General features: G+C 35.4%; 1 protein-coding gene across 2 annotated transcripts in view; it reads left to right on the forward strand.

Annotated features, from left to right (window-relative positions):
- LOC128221045 (uncharacterized) overlaps positions 1–18565 on the forward strand; it is a 405331-nt gene that overhangs the window by 185408 nt on the left and 201358 nt on the right. The gene's annotated exons all lie outside the window — the stretch shown is intronic.

Consider the following 18565-nt stretch of genomic DNA (forward strand, 5'->3'; position numbering starts at 1 on the left):
GTTGAATATTTTGCAATGGAACGCACATACTCATTCATCAGCTGTGTTGAGTGTTTCGCATAACCAGGCACATACTCATTCATTAGCTGTGCTGAGTGTTTCGCATAGGAACGCACATACTCATTCATCAGCTGTGCTGAGTGTTTCGCATAGGAACGCACATACTCATTCATCAGCTGTGCTGAGTGTTTCGCATAGAAAAGCACATACTCATTCATCAGCTGTGCTGAGTGTTTCGCATAGGAACGCACATACTCATTCATCAGCTGTGCTGAGTGTTTCGCATAGGAACGCACATAATCATTCACCAGCTTTGTTAAGTGTTTGCATAGGAACGCACATACCCATTCAATTTATTATCTTCTAAGTCGATATGTTTATATTTCAATAGAGAGTTTGGTGGCAAGCCAAAACAAATTTGCTTCATACTTTCAAGTTCGACCATCATTGTCTAAACGAATGCTCTCAAAAACTCAGTTTCTGTTGGTCATATAAATTGACGCCATACAATAAATCTGATGATATGTACCACACCGCGTAAAGTTAACTTTTTAGAAGAGAGAAAACATTTCTGTAATGAAAAATAATACGTCTTGTTTAGTCAAACATTGCAATACACTGTAATACTGTGCATGGTTATGATATTCCTTTCAAAACGCTGGATTGACTCAAAAATTACCTAATCGACATTAAACGAAAAACAAAGTCCATTGAATGTCGAACATTAAAACATTTGGGACATTAGTCATCCCGAAGGTATACCACGGCAGAGTATCAATTTTCAAGAAACTTCTTGTTTAAAAAGAAATGCATCGTTGTTGGATATTGTATTCCATTTAAACATTCCATTATGTGGTTTAATCAGATAATTACTTAGCAAAGTAACCGAATTATCCAAATAACATTCCATGAACGCCGTGACAAATCAGAATAGTCTTATCAGTTTTCCTTTATGTTTTTTACTTCCGTGCAGTCCCACCTAAAGTTTCACTCAGGACTCGCAAATATTTGACAACAATTTTGCATTCTTATTTTAAATCTGAAATACGTTTTAAGAAATTCAGTTAATTGTTGCAAGAATCTTAACATTTAAATTATTATTGCATCCATTTAGTATATATTTAACAGTTATATATTTCCTTATTTTTGTGGCAACACAAATATAGATATAAATATTCATTCAAAAAGCTGCAGAAAATAGCTCAGTAGCAAAAATTTACATAAACCCGGTTTAATGGCATTGGATAAATGCCAAAAACATAGAACATAAAATCACAAACAAGAAACAATCAATTATGTAATCAATCAATTAAAATCAATTATGAACATCTATTTTGAATACAAAATCCCCTAAATAAAACAATTTCAAATAAATAATGACTATTTGTAAAACAAATTTTTTGTTACTGATTTAAATATTGTGAGAGTTTTGCAAAGAAATGCTTAAATATTTCCTTACCCTTTTTTAATTTTAATGTTTATTTTTATATTTGAGTGCTACTTGAAAATATGTATTATTTAACAACAATCTACATCCATTTTGCATTCAAAACTAATGTATGTTTCTACAAATGCTGTAATGTAAAGGTATAATTTGTATTTGTATAAATGATATATTATAGTGACAATCCTATGTGCAAGTTTAAAATAAGCATTTCTGTCGGTCTGAATGTTAAAATAAAATCAAACAAAACGTACTGTAAATATTGAACTTCAGTTTTAAGTGCTTAAAATGGATTACGTAGAACATAAAAGTGGCAGCATGACGATGTTAAATACAATAAGCGACATTCCATGATTTGAGATAATTTTGCGCCCTTTATAGTTTCAACTAAATATTCAGATGACGTGCTAGATTAACACTTCAATTCATTTGTATGAAAAACAAGGAAGATAATAATACGTCTCAAGTTTATTTAATGTTTACACGCACGCTAATGTGGAATTTCAATGCATTCGTCAATTACTGAATTAGGACATTACATAGAAACATTCTAAAAATCAGCCGTAAACCTACCTAAACGCGAACAAACAATGTCAATAACTTCCATATGATAATGAAGATTATCTTGTAAACGTTGTTAACCCTGGTTTGCCAGCTTTTCAATTTGAAAAGCTGTGAATAAAAAGTATTTGAAATAAACAGCATTGGAAATAGTGAATGATGTTATAAATGAACTTTGAACGATAGCGCGATTCACTATAATCACTGTGGATATGGTAGGGAGTTGGGCCACCTTCATCTTACTTTTATTGACGACGTGAAGCATCTAATCACTTGTCTTGTTTATTCTCTAACTTGAATCACAGGCGGTTAAGAGGGTACCCCACATTCTTTCTTCTAATGACATAGTGAAACAAGCAATCACTTGTCTTATTCATTCCTTCACTTATATCAATGTGGATTTATAAGGCAGCCATCCCCCCCCTCATATTGACTAATTGGGGCATTAAATATCTTGTTTCTTTTATTCTCTTATTGGTATCATAGTGGATTAAGTGGACACCCTGCCGCCCCCCCCCTTATTTTCACCAAGTACAACAGGCAATCACTTGTCTTGTTCATTTCCTGACTTGAATAACAGTAGATTAAGGGAATGTCTCGCCCGTACCTCCTAACGCACGCACGCACGCACGCACGCATACAAGCACGCACGCACGCACGCACGCACACACACACACAGACACACACGCACACGCACACGCATACGTGTATGGACCGTCAATTGAGAACACTTGACTTTTCACAACCAAATGAGAACTTTTTTCCCTGCATATATTTTGGCATTATTAATGCACCATAGCCTTGTATATTTTTTCTTCTTTATATAAATCACTTTGAAATAAAAATATTTCAATATCTACGGATTTGACAAAACACAGTGAACTGAGGACATAGTTCCCACTGGTGGGAACATTCCACTGAGGACGTCGCTCCAACTGAAGACACAAAACACACACCGGCTATTGAGAACGCAAGGAATGAATGCATGCAATTGGAAACACTTATAACTTATAAACAGAAGTTTCAAATTTCATGTTGTATCCAGAGGGCCATGGCCCATGTGGACAAATGCATACATTTTAAGTGTGTACATGTGATATCATAGGAATAAAACGATCAATATACATTTGTACACTGTTAAAAAAGGAAATGTTACATTACATCGCAAATAAAATTATTTCATGCAAACGAGTATATATTTAACTTATGACACAATTGTGTAAATATATACATCCCAAGCATCCATGATGATTTCATATTTACATATTTCAAGTATTTCTTTATAGAAGAATAAACAATTTCATATTTGAATATGCATGTAAAATTGATGGTCTACTCTTCTGTAAAGAAATACTTGAAATATGTAAATATGAAATCATCATGGATGCTTGGGATGTATATATTTATATACATGATAGATTGATAAATCTATAATATAATAATTAATCAATATCCGTAAATCGCTACAATAGACTACCTATACGAAACGAAAATAAAGGAAGTCTAAGGGAATTTATCATTATGTTTTAAATATTAAAGTGCAAATTAAGTATGCTTTAAATGTCTTAGAGCGTTTTGGTTACAGGCAGGAGTTACCACAATATGCACACAAACATTAAATTAAGTATCGTTTAAATATATAAATGAAAGAGAATGAAAATTACGTGCAGAAAGTATTCTAACATACGCATTTACATTGTTGTGTTTTCAAATAAAACAGTTTGAATTTATTGCAAAGACACGCTGCATACAAAAATACATAACAATGCTCTCTATGGTGAATTATGTTAGCGGCCCCACAAATGAACAGTGGAAATCTGTGTCACAGCAATGACATAGTCTTAATTGAATGGTTTCGAATATAGTTAATTAAAAAATATATAATAATATACATAAGAACCATCTGTCATATAAAATCCACTTCAACTGTTGGATAGAAACTTTGTCTTCAAAACATTTTTGTGACAAAACTGTACTTTTTCCAAAACTATTGATGATGAAATAGGCCTATTTGCTCAAGGAAGAAACAAAACCTAGAAAATTTAGGCTATCTAAGGTTGAATATTGAGCTATGTTAAATGTTCCAGTATAGGTAGAAAGCACAAGTCAGCAATGGCTTAATTAAGATGCGGAGTTGCTCTACTTAGGCTTGAAACGGGAAAATATGAAATTGATATCTCTGAAAATCGACATTTATGACCTATATGTAAAATTGCCATAAAAAATGAAATTCATGTACCTTTTCACTGTCCTAATTATATTAAAAATCAGTGTCAACAATTGTTTCCTGATTCTTAAAGCCAGATCTGATCGTTTTTATCAGTAGTGTGTTTGTATATGTGAATATAAACTAACACATGACAACACATGTTGTCTGCTGTTGGTACTTTTAAACAAAAGATTAATTTAGCTGCCAGCAAATCTCAAAACACTATGTTTCCATGTTATATTGAGTTATTTTATTCAAAGACAATTAAAAAAATGCAGATAATCTCCCTCTTCTAAAATAGCATATGTGTTTCAAACCATATATAGAACAGCTTTGCTTATCCACAACAAAGATCTGATCATATGTGGATACCTTATCTAATATCCCTTTCCAAGTGGCGCATAAGTTTTATACGCACAGTCAGAATTTTTTCATCGCCTTAAAGCAGTTTTTAAATGGAATTAGCAAGGGCGTCATGCCGACTTTGCTTCTGAAACAGTGATGTTACTTAAGTTACAACGAAATTGAAACGGAAACAGCATTGACATTGAATTTTTCAAAAAATGACGTCCAGACACGCTGTTGACGTCACGTCATTTTGCGGAATACTTACCCACCTTAAAGTGATATAAAAAACAACACGTTTTACCATATTGATGGTTGCTCCGGGTAAGGGTATGTCAGTTGCTATGGATACCAGATATGTCAAGAGTAAAAAAAAGAAAAAAAAATACCAGCGCTAAACCACAATTAGTTTAAAATACATTCTCAATAGATGTCAAGATAATAGCTACATATGCATTTGCGTTTGTGGATAATGACGTTATCCCGAGAACTTCTGGGACACCCCTCTTATATATGAATTCAATTTAGAACATGACATTTTTCTTGACTGTACATTTTAAATGGATGTACACATCGGTACGCACTGTCCTCACTTGGATGCAAATTGGCACACACTGTCCTCACTTGGATGCAAATTGGCACGCATTGTCCTCACTTGAATGCAATTCACACTGTCCTCATTCTGCTGCAATTTGACTCTTACGCCTGTAAATTGGCACACACTGCACTCATTTTGCTCCCAATAATAAAAAGAGCCTCACTCAGCAACACACTATTATCATAAGCAAATTAATACCTTTCTGGAGATGAGTTAAGAAGTTATAATGTAACATGTGAAAAATGTTACCATGTTATATTTAGTTATTTTAATTCAAAGATAATTTTTTACAAACAAATATGCAGATAATCTCTTCTAAAATAGTATATGTGTTTTAAGCCATGTGTACAATAGCTTTGCTAATCCGACCACAAAAGAGAATTTTGCTCTGTAAAATGATAAATTTATAATATGTGTCTTAGTTGCTTTATAAAATTGAATCTTACTAGAGTGATAATTTACTTGTATGTATTGTTTGTTGACTATACTTTTATTTATGAAAGTATAATGAATTGATGAGACTGAAATGCATAAGAGAACTACAAACAAAAATAGTACAACAGGGCACTATTATGCACACTCCTATTGATTTGCTACACTTTATTTCGTCGTACAAAGTATATTTAACAAAAACATGAGCGACTTCCTTCAAACCTATTCTTTGACAGTTTTAGATATATATATAGATGATACTCTCCCGGCCATACATACCACTCTAAGAAGAAACTATTATATTAAGCTTATTTCTTGTATTATCCAATTGTTTTCAATAGATAACATCTCTTTACAAACGTTTTCTTTTAAATAAGAGAGGTGTCCTAGAAGTTCGTAGAATTGTATAATAATTTTTGCAATACGGGCCCCAGTTTTTCGAAACTTCATATGTACCTTTATAATAGGATTTAGCTAATCGCACTATTTTTCTTTGTCTTTTATTCACGTAATATCAACTTCAATAAGAGTTATTAGACTTTTTATAGGAATTACTGTTACGGTTATCAAAACAAACCATATTTTATCTAGACTACCAAAATTACATTTAAGTATGTGTTTTGTCTAATTGAAATAAGTGTCTTAAGCCTATTGAGCTTAAGAAGTTCCGAGGAATTGGGGTAAAAAGATCAGCATGACAATATTTAATATTTCGAAACATAAATGTATAAATAAAAATTAAATATCAAAAGCTCCGAGAAATTGGGGCCCGGTTATTTTGAACAAAACGATCACCATGGCCATATTTAATATTTCGAAACATTATTGTATTAATATCAAAAGCTTACAATAAACATAAATCCCTTATCGGATGTACGGAAACTACCCATCACACAACACCCGGAGCACAAACGACGTCGTAGACATCAGCTGACGTCAGAATACAATTCCTTGTTAACTTTTTCAACGTAGTCTCCGTCGGTGTTCACACATTTCCGGTGTCTGCTGATCCATTTCTGGAATGTTTCGACGTACCACTCTTTGTACTTCTGTTTCGAGGTCATAACCAAGTCTCGTCAGTTGTTTCAATACGATCGAGAAATGCATTCCCCTCTTCTGATAAACGTTGCAGAAAGCCATTCGAACATATCACACGTCGTTCCCTGTCGTGTTCGGTCAGTCATGGAGGTACCCAGCGCGCGCTTACTTTCGACATTCCCTGTTCGTCAGTCAGAATGCGGTAAATAGTTGATATCGAGATAACCAGGTCATCTCCAATACTTCGCACTGTTGCCCGCCTGTCTTTGTAGATATGGTCTTTCACCCGATCAATTTTCGAATTCACTTGCGCTGGCCGGCCTGCCCTGGTGTCGTCTTTTATAGACAATCTACCATGATTACAGAATCGCTTATGCCACTTATATACGAACGTTTTGCCGAAAGGTGTAAGCGTTGTCGACCTTTTCGCCTGCTTTACGGTTTCTGACTGACATCTGAAGGCCTACGCTCAGCTGTTGACGTCATGCCGACTTTGCTTTTGAAACAGTGGTGTTACTGAAATTACAATGAAATTAAAAAGGGAACAGCAATGACGTTGAAGTTTTCAGGAAATCACGGCCAGACACGCTGTTAACGTCACATAACGAGATTTTACCAATACAAACGCTTGCTGCGGGTAAGGTTAGTTGCTATGGATATCAAATATGTTGAAAGTAAAAAAAATACAAAAAAATACAAGCGCTAAACCACAATTAGTTTAAAATATATTCTCAATAAATGTCAAGATAATAGCTATTTGCGTTTGTGGATAATGACGTTATTCCAAGAACTTCTGGGACACCCCTCGTATATATGAAATCAACTTAGAACATGACATTTTTCTTGAGTGTACATTCCTTCTCAATGGATGAACAAATCGATACGGACTGTCCTCACTTGGATGCAAATTGCCACACACTGTCCTCACTTGGATGCAAATTGACACACACTGTCCTCACTTGGATGCAAATGGGCACGCACTGTCCTCACTTGAATGCAATACACACTGTCCTCATTCTGCTGCAAATTGACACTAACTATCCTCTTACGCCTGTAAATTGACACACACTGCACTCATTTTCTCCCTATTATAAATGAGCCCCACACTATTGTTATAAGCCAGAAATAACATAAAATAAATTTCTATAACAGAAACTTCTATAAGTTACAAGTTCGCAAAATAAACGGCTACATTAGTTGGGGTATTTTAAATGCAACTCTTTGTGATTATGTAATGGTTAATAGAATCTCTTTTAAGAACAACTGCACTTTACATTCGGTAGAATTGTTTCTGCAATTCTGAGTCAAAATGAAACGCAGTTAGAGTCTCTCCTTGGAAAAGTATGCGAAATAATTGTTCTGCTCTAAATCTGCTAAGAAAGCTTACAAAATGATTGTCTAACAGTTAAGCATAGTTTATTAATCAGTTGTCCTTTCCACCAATATGTGCCATGACAGTTTACAATATGGTGTCTGGCCAATTCAAACACATTGGCTTTGCATATTTTGCACGTATAGGGTTTGAAGTACCGTGTATATGAAGCATTCGCCGAGCTGATTGCGTGTCTTATATTATCTATACTCTAAGCAAGCAACTAAAGCTTTGGAGGTGCAATGCTATCATGAACAGCAAAATATCGCGGAAGGTCTTCATCATTTTGTTTTCTAGCTTTCTACGTATTTGTAGTAAGCTGATTTACACACCATTCTAGCAGGCTCAATGGCATATTAGTTCGAGTCCACGTTGGTAGATATTGCATGCGTTTAACTGCTTATCTGATGTATTTTCACGCTTCAGACTATCTTGCGCCAGTATTTCGTGCCAGAGTTCGTCACCGTGCAATACTGTATGTATACATAATTTCATGATAAATACGCTAAGTGTTAGCTAGTTAACATCATCAGTGGTCATCAGTGGTCTTTACTATTGCGAGGATTGAGAAAAGAGACACACTTCCTTATCTGATTTGTTCGTCAAATACATTGGTGCATTGAAAGATCCAATCTTACTCTCAAATTAGATTTACCACAATTAATGCTATTGTTTTAATATTCTAAAAAGGATGAATAATTGTCAAAAGCAATGTTTTTATGAAGGATACCGAGTTTAATTTGAAAGAAATGAGCATAAAACACGATATTTCTACCTTATGAGACCATAGTTCAACACAGTAAATCTTTCAGCATTCACCAATCATTTAAAAAAAATGCGTCTTCAGCTATTAAATATAGTGACGGTTACATTCGTGTGCTTTGCAGTTCCTGTGTTGGTTATGTGTTCAGTGCCGATTTTAATATCTGTTGCATTATTGTGTTTTAGGACTAAAAATTATTGCTTTGCTTTTTGTCAACATTAAATTCATATCCCCACCTATTAGCATAGTTTTTTTACAACAATGTGGCAGTGTTAAGTCGTCTGCAAGTGTTGGATTATTGCAATGGATACTGAAGTGTAAGATAATTGCCGGTAGTTTCTTCTTTGTTGAAGAGACCGTCTTCAACGATAAGATAACTCCAAGAGGAAAGAGCCCCCCTTTACCGAATGCCTTGTTTTACATCGAAGTGGTTCCAAGCTATCCCAGGGATGTAAACGAATAATCGAATATACGAACGAAAGTTTAGTATTCGAAAGTCAAAATCGGTATTCGAATATCCGAGGTTTTTTGTTGAATAAATAAAACAATTAAACCTTTTTGCCTACAACTATGTTGTTCTGTAAAAAGTTTGTTTGTTTTGTTTTACAACGGTTGGCACCCAATCACAGAGGGGTGCACTTGATGACAATGCACTGTCACGAATCATATGCACTTGCGGAATTAGAGGGGACGCACCCGGCGCGCGCTCCCTCTAAAATCCTCAGTTTACTTTTAATTTCAAAATGAGAGAGAGAAAGTTATAAGACATGTTCAAAATGCATATTTTTGACTACAAATTGTTACAATGGTCTTGAAGCAGTAACTGCAAGCCAACATGCAAATAATTTATGCAATATATGTTCGGTTTATAGGGAGGGGCGCATGTGTACTGGTTGCGCTCCTTAGTTACACCCCCTCTAACGTCAACTCCTGGATCCGTCCCTGATATGGAATATATCTTCGAAAAGTAATAACAGTCCCCGTATTTTTTTAAAAAAGACACGCTATTATTATAGCGAATAACAGTTTTACTCCAACTTCTGAAAGATGCATATTGGTAATCACGTATTCAACTTCACTATCGAAAGAATAACCGACTATTCGAATATATTGCCATTCGTTTGCATCTCTAAGTCCAAAACGTAACCTTTTAGGGCACTGTGCGTGTTCGCAATTAAGCGTAGGAACGTTTCGTCAACAATATATTTCATTTCGATGATTATTGAACTATATGGTGAGCAGCAAAGACCTCGGCTATTTTCCATCGAAAACAACCTAGATATATTTAGTCGATTGACAATGTCAGAAGCAATTCATATAACTACGTAGCAAATAGATCTCGTAGTAATTTCAATTTAGCAGCTAAACTTCCGGACTTTAATATTTGGGGTCTTCCTTTTTCATGCAATATTAACTGGCAATGAATTTGAACATAATAATATAAAATTCACGTTAAAACACTACAATAAATCAATACTATTTTTTAAAATTTGACGAACTACTTGTACTGATCTACCGGTATCCATTTGAGGTTGTTTTCGATAGAAAATAACCCAGATGTTCCGAATGGGCCCTTACGGATCACCGTAGGAAATACAACTTCTCGCGGGTCACTTTAGGTTGCCGGGTCGGGTTTAAGGTTTGTGTAGCCTATTTTATAGAGAAACCATAGACTAATTTATGTTGAAAACCTATTTCGATACTCAAGAAACGCAAATAAAAATTGTGGTTGTAGACGATATTTGAGGAAATATCAACGATTGCTTAAGGGTTAAAGCTTTAAATGCCTTTTTAACTCTCCAAACGATTTGCAATACTTTATTTCGTCATACAAAGTATATTAACAAAAACATGAGCGACCTCCCTCAAACCCATTCTTTGACAGATTTAGATATATAGTTGATACTCTCCCGACCATATATATCACTCTAAGAAGAAACCATCATATTAGTGTATTGTCCAATTGTTTTCAATAATAAACATCTCTTTACAAACGTTTTTCATAAAAAAATATGTACGAAATCAATTTAGAAAATAACATTTTTCTCGACTACGTTCTTCCCATGTGGGCCTAGAGTATGAATACAACTTGAAACTTGAAAAACCTAAATGAAAGTACATATCGGTACACACTGTCCTCACATTGATGCAAATTGGCACACACCGTCCTCACTTGGATGCAAAAACATGCACACACTGTCCTCACTTGGATGCAAATGGGCACGCACTGTCCTCAATTGGATGCAAATGGGCACACACTGTCCTCATTCTGCTGCAAATTGATACTGACTGTCCTCTTACGCGAAAATGCATGGAAACCAGTCATATAAGATTGCTGACAAAAAAGGATCTCAGATGTTTATATTTTAGTTCAAAAATAGATGTTTTATGCATTTTTCTTAAACCATTATTAACGCTTCGAGCCATAAAACAATATTTTCGAACGGAAATAAGAAAATATGCAATTTGATCCCCTGTCAGCAGTCTTCAATCACTGGTGTGCAGATATTTACGCAAAATTGGCTCATTCCAAGACAAAAAAGTTGCCAAAACGGTAAATCTGTGAGAATGCAGCTTTAAACGACGTATTCATTAACATTAAAAGAGCAAATTCAAAGAAAGCATACAAGCAGATTGATCAAAACCCATAGAATAGGATCGGGTCGGTCGGTCGGGCGACAAACAAACTTGTTTTGGCCTTATAGAACACGCGGTGCTCATCGCGCGTGTCCTCACTTGGATGCAAATTGGCACACACTGTCCTCACTTGGATGCAAATTGACACACACTGTCCTCACTTGGATGCAAATGGGCACGCACTGTCCTCACTTGAATGCAATACACACTGTCCTCATTCTGCTGCAAATTGACACTAACTATCCTCTTACGCCTGTAAATTGACACACACTGCACTCATTTTCTCCCTATTATAAATGAGCCCCACACTATTGTTATAAGCCAGAAATAACATAAAATAAATTTCTATAACAGAAACTTCTATAAGTTACAAGTTCGCAAAATAAACGGCTACATTAGTTGGGGTATTTTAAATGCAACTCTTTGTGATTATGTAATGGTTAATAGAATCTCTTTTAAGAACAACTGCACTTTACATTCGGTAGAATTGTTTCTGCAATTCTGAGTCAAAATGAAACGCAGTTAGAGTCTCTCCTTGGAAAAGTATGCGAAATAATTGTTCTGCTCTAAATCTGCTAAGAAAGCTTACAAAATGATTGTCTAACAGTTAAGCATAGTTTATTAATCAGTTGTCCTTTCCACCAATATGTGCCATGACAGTTTACAATATGGTGTCTGGCCAATTCAAACACATTGGCTTTGCATATTTTGCACGTATAGGGTTTGAAGTACCGTGTATATGAAGCATTCGCCGAGCTGATTGCGTGTCTTATATTATCTATACTCTAAGCAAGCAACTAAAGCTTTGGAGGTGCAATGCTATCATGAACAGCAAAATATCGCGGAAGGTCTTCATCATTTTGTTTTCTAGCTTTCTACGTATTTGTAGTAAGCTGATTTACACACCATTCTAGCAGGCTCAATGGCATATTAGTTCGAGTCCACGTTGGTAGATATTGCATGCGTTTAACTGCTTATCTGATGTATTTTCACGCTTCAGACTATCTTGCGCCAGTATTTCGTGCCAGAGTTCGTCACCGTGCAATACTGTATGTATACATAATTTCATGATAAATACGCTAAGTGTTAGCTAGTTAACATCATCAGTGGTCATCAGTGGTCTTTACTATTGCGAGGATTGAGAAAAGAGACACACTTCCTTATCTGATTTGTTCGTCAAATGCATTGGTGCATTGAAAGATCCAATCTTACTCTCAAATTAGATTTACCACAATTAATACTATTGTTTTAATATTCTAAAAAGGATGAATAATTGTCAAAAGCAATGTTTTTATGAAGGATACCGAGTTTAATTTGAAAGAAATGAGCATAAAACACGATATTTCTACCTTATGAGACCATAGTTCAACACAGTAAATCTTTCAGCATTCACCAATCATTTAAAAAAATTGCGTCTTCAGCTATTAAATATAGTGACGGTTACATTCGTGTGCTTTGCAGTTCCTGTGTTGGTTATGTGTTCAGTGCCGATTTTAATATCTGTTGCATTATTGTGTTTTAGGACTAAAAATTATTGCTTTGCTTTTTGTCAACATTAAATTCATATCCCCACCTATTAGCATAGTTTTTTTACAACAATGTGGCAGTGTTAAGTCGTCTGCAAGTGTTGGATTATTGCAATGGATACTGAAGTGTAAGATAATTGCCGGTAGTTTCTTCTTTGTTGAAGAGACCGTCTTCAACGATAAGATAACTCCAAGAGGAAAGAGCCCCCCTTTACCGAATGCCTTGTTTTACATCGAAGTGGTTCCAAGCTATCCCAGGGATGTAAACGAATAATCGAATATACGATCGAAAGTTTAGTATTCGAAAGTCAAAATCGGTATTCGAATATCCGAGGTTTTTTGTTGAATAAATAAAACAATTAAACCTTTTTGCCTACAACTATGTTGTTCTGTAAAAAGTTTGTTTGTTTTGTTTTACAACGGTTGGCACCCAATCACAGAGGGGTGCACTTGATGACAATGCACTTTACACGAATCATATGCACTTGCGGAATTAGAGGGGACGCACCCGGCGCGCGCTCCCTCTAAAATCCTCAGTTTACTTTTAATTTCAAAATGAGAGAGAGAAAGTTATAAGACATGTTCAAAATGCATATTTTTGACTACAAATTGTTACAATGGTCTTGAAGCAGTAACTGCAAGCCAACATGCAAATAATTTATGCAATATATGTTCGGTTTATAGGGAGGGGCGCATGTGTACTGGTTGCGCTCCTTAGTTACACCCCCTCTAACGTCAACTCCTGGATCCGTCCCTGATACTGGAATATATCTTCGAAAAGTAATAACAGTCCCCGTATTTTTTTAAAAAAGACACGCTATTATTATAGCGAATAACAGTTTTACTCCAACTTCTGAAAGATGCATATTGGTAATCACGTATTCAACTTCACTATCGAAAGAATAACCGACTATTCGAATATATTGCCATTCGTTTGCATCTCTAAGTCCAAAACGTAACCTTTTAGGGCACTGTGCGTGTTCGCAATTAAGCGTAGGAACGTTTCGTCAACAATATATTTCATTTCGATGATTATTGAACTATATGGTGAGCAGCAAAGACCTCGGCTATTTTCCATCGAAAACAACCTAGATATATTTAGTCGATTGACAATGTCAGAAGCAATTCATATAACTACGTAGCAAATAGATCTCGTAGTAATTTCAATTTAGCAGCTAAACTTCCGGACTTTAATATTTGGGGTCTTCCTTTTTCATGCAATATTAACTGGCAATGAATTTGAACATAATAATATAAAATTCACGTTAAAACACTACAATAAATCAATACTATTTTTTAAAATTTGACGAACTACTTGTACTGATCTACCGGTATCCATTTGAGGTTGTTTTCGATAGAAAATAACCCAGATGTTCCGAATGGGCCCTTACGGATCACCGTAGGAAATACAACTTCTCGCGGGTCACTTTAGGTTGCCGGGTCGGGTTTAAGGTTTGTGTAGCCTATTTTATAGAGAAACCATAGACTAATTTATGTTGAAAACCTATTTCGATACTCAAGAAACGCAAATAAAAATTGTGGTTGTAGACGATATTTGAGGAAATATCAACGATTGCTTAAGGGTTAAAGCTTTAAATGCCTTTTTAACTCTCCAAACGATTTGCAATACTTTATTTCGTCATATAAAGTATATTAACAAAAACATGAGCGACCTCCCTCAAACCCATTCTTTGACAGATTTAGATATATAGTTGATACTCTCCCGACCATATATATCACTCTAAGAAGAAACCATCATATTAGTGTATTGTCCAATTGTTTTCAATAATAAACATCTCTTTACAAACGTTTTTCATAAAAAAATATGTACGAAATCAATTTAGAAAATAACATTTTTCTCGACTACGTTCTTCCCATGTGGGCCTAGAGTATGAATACAACTTGAAACTTGAAAAACCTAAATGAAAGTACATATCGGTACACACTGTCCTCACATTGATGCAAATTGGCACACACCGTCCTCACTTGGATGCAAAAACATGCACGCACTGTCCTCACTTGGATGCAAATGGGCACGCACTGTCCTCAATTGGATGCAAATGGGCACACACTGTCCTCATTCTGCTGCAAATTGATACTGACTGTCCTCTTACGCGAAAATGCATGGAAACCAGTCATATAAGATTGCTGACAAAAAAGGATCTCAGATGTTTATATTTTAGTTCAAAAATAGATGTTTTATGCATTTTTCTTAAACCATTATTAACGCTTCGAGCCATAAAACAATATTTTCGAACGGAAATAAGAAAATATGCAATTTGATCCCCTGTCAGCAGTCTTCAATCACTGGTGTGCAGATATTTACGCAAAATTGGCTCATTCCAAGACAAAAAAGTTGCCAAAACGGTAAATCTGTGAGAATGCAGCTTTAAACGACGTATTCATTAACATTAAAAGAGCAAATTCAAAGAAAGCATACAAGCAGATTGATCAAAACCCATAGAATAGGATCGGGTCGGTCGGTCGGGCGACAAACAAACTTGTTTTGGCCTTATAGAACACGCGGTGCTCATCGGGCGGGTTCTTCGAAAGCAAGACTCCCATGGGAGATTTCATGGACTATATTTGATGCGCCGAACGACAGCACTTAGCCGTTGTCATGTAGAATAATGACCCCTCATTTAATTATGGTCAATTTACAACGTATAAAGTGATCCCTACATATATACGTCAACATGTGCTCCGATAGATACATATCCGAGGATATAAGTTTACAGCAAGACCTTACCAAATTGGGTGCACGGGCTACGAGCACATGAATAGTTTTTGTCACAGAGGGAAAAAATAACACTGTATTTAAGTGTTGTTTTCTAAGCCATATAATTCCGAAAGCTGGAGTTGGCATGCATTAAAACGGCTTGTTCATAAATTTTATAAATTCAACGACATATATTAACTTAATGAACTTATTTACAGGAACAATGTGTTCGTTTGTGGCAAGTTGCATAACTTCAATATTAAAAGAGTTATGGCCCTTTGAAACATTTTAAACAACACATATTTTTCATGATTTATAAGCCCGTTTGTAAAACAGGACGCATACAAGTGTCATTTGCCGCATACACGCGGGAAGGGTCCAGTATGTTGTCTAAAACATATATATTGTGAATAACTTTAGAACCATTTGTCGAATCAGGTGATCGATATAGGGCCATCTTGTTTAAAATTCTGTTAAGATTGAGCTATTCCACACACTTTAATGAACAAACACCGGACAACAATTGATTGATACTAAATTGACCATACATGCTTGTAAAAACAAGTCTAAAACATGTATCGTTTATTAGCGTAATTTTCCGCGAGATCGGGCATAGTGGTCACAATTTTTAGCAATTTTTAACAACAGCCCAAATTTGAACTTCTGGTTAAACTTATCATTTTACCGATCACTTTGCACAATTCTTTTTGAAGGCTGATAAAACGTGAACGAGTGTTTTCAAAGCTTTCTCTCACTGATTGACTTTTATAAAAGATGTCTCAGAATCAGCTGATTTTGACAATAATCTCTTCATTTCAGTCATATAAGTTATCTCACAATATAACAGATGGCAATTGTGTGGAGATTGGGCGAAAATTTCCGTTTTCTTGCAGCGTTAGTAATGCTTTTACCCATAATTCAACTTTCGAACGTAAATATAAAAGACAAAAAATAAAAAGGCTGTCAAAATAGTCAGTCGGTGAGTGTGCAGCTGTAAGAAATTTAGAATTACTTTGCACAAGAATCCATCACGAGAAGACGGCATGTCGCATACAAGATCCATGTGTCTCTAAGGTCAAGGTCACCGTCTCGACGTCTAGAACTAAGCACAAGAATCCATCACGAGAAGACGGCATGTCGCATACAATATCCATGTGTCTCAAAGGTCAAGGACAGTCTCGACGTCTAGAACTAAGCACAAGAATCCATCACGAGAAGACGGCATGTCGCATACAAGATCCATGTGTCTCAAAGGTCAAGGTCACCGTCTCGACGTCTAGAACTTGGCACAAGTATTCATCACGAGAAGACGGCACGTCGCATACAAGATCCATGTGTCTCAAAGGTCAAGGTCGCAGTCTCGACGTCTAGAACTTGGCACAAGAATTCATCACGAGAAGACGGCATGTCGCATACAAGATCCATGTGTCTCAAAGGTCAAGGACACAGTCTCGACGTCTAGTTTCAATTACTTTGTCTTAAAATACATTTGTATCGCATACATAAATTGGACGGGGCTAAATTTGACACCAGGCAAATCAACATAGACGAGACTCTATCTAAACGATCATAGTTGGTCATTCGTAAGGAAGTTAGTGGCTGTTGAGGATGTCCATGGTTACTTCTAATGAACAATCTTTAAGGACCATACTAAGATTAAACGTTCCCAGTATAAAGGATCTTGGCCTTGTGGTTTCAGACGAGGTTTTCCTATATTATTGTTCAGGAAACCGGTGACATGCTGGGCAGGAACAGCTTGACCCCAGTGGCATTATTTGAACATTCTTGGTAAGACTACTACATGATGCTACAATCAAAAACTAATGATCCAACAAATGCAGTTTCAGCCAAGCTAAGACGTTACCTATATGATAATATTGTATTTATAAAACAGGTGGCCCCGATGCGTGGCCAATTTTGACTCCAGACCGAAACTTAGCTATTTGCCAACATGTTTTAAAGTTCTTCTTTCCGTTGCCATGATATCTAGAGTTCTGCATGGTATTAAAATCTTCGAATAATTTTGAAAGGGGGCCTCACAAGGAAAACATACTTGCTAAACACATTTATTATGAGAATATTCATGTAAGGTTGCATATGACCATATTAATAAACAAATATTTTGCCATTACATAAATGGATAGTGCAGGTACCATTTTTGTTGTTATTTTGCACAATTTTCTTTCAAAATACACTATTTATTTTAGAATATACAGTCTAAAAAATGTATCACTTCTTCGTGTTTAACACAATATTAAAAGGTATATAAAAGTTTATAATTTTACACTTAAAGAGATTAAAGATGTTTAGTATATATGCTTTCAAGTGGTTTTTAGGGATATATCAGTGAGAAAGAAATTGATTGTTTGAAACAGTAAAAATATCAATTCGATATTTTTTTACTGATTTGAAATTATAGCCTGCTCTGCTATCCAAAACAAAATTCAGAGCACACAGGGCTGTGACACAAAATCAATGGCGTTTCGTGGAAATATAATGCAATTAAATGTCTCAATATACCAATTTTAGGCATATACTAAAAAAAGTTGTTTTAGTTTTGAAACACAATATATTTCACAATTGTGAACACCAACTAGAACTCCGCAAGTCGGATGTGTCGCCTGACGAATTATTTACTGTCGACATTATAGCTGTTAGATTGGCATTTTATTCATTTATAGACAATGATGTTGCCATTTAACTTTCAAGTGTAGGTGGCATTTGAACCCTCAATCAGATATACCTACGGAATAAGTTTCAGGTTGAAATCTCCTATAGTTTACGAGATATGCCACGGACAAAACCTAAGCAAGAAAATTAACAAAGGGCAATAACTCTAAAAATATGGCAGCAAGAGTAACGGTTCTTGTGCACTGCACTTGCCCTCAATGAGATATACCTAGCTATGAAGTTTCAAGTTG

The sequence above is a fragment of the Mya arenaria genome, chromosome 16, assembly GCF_026914265.1.
Source record: "Mya arenaria isolate MELC-2E11 chromosome 16, ASM2691426v1".
In the NCBI taxonomy this organism is placed as follows: Eukaryota; Metazoa; Mollusca; class Bivalvia; order Myida; family Myidae; genus Mya; species Mya arenaria.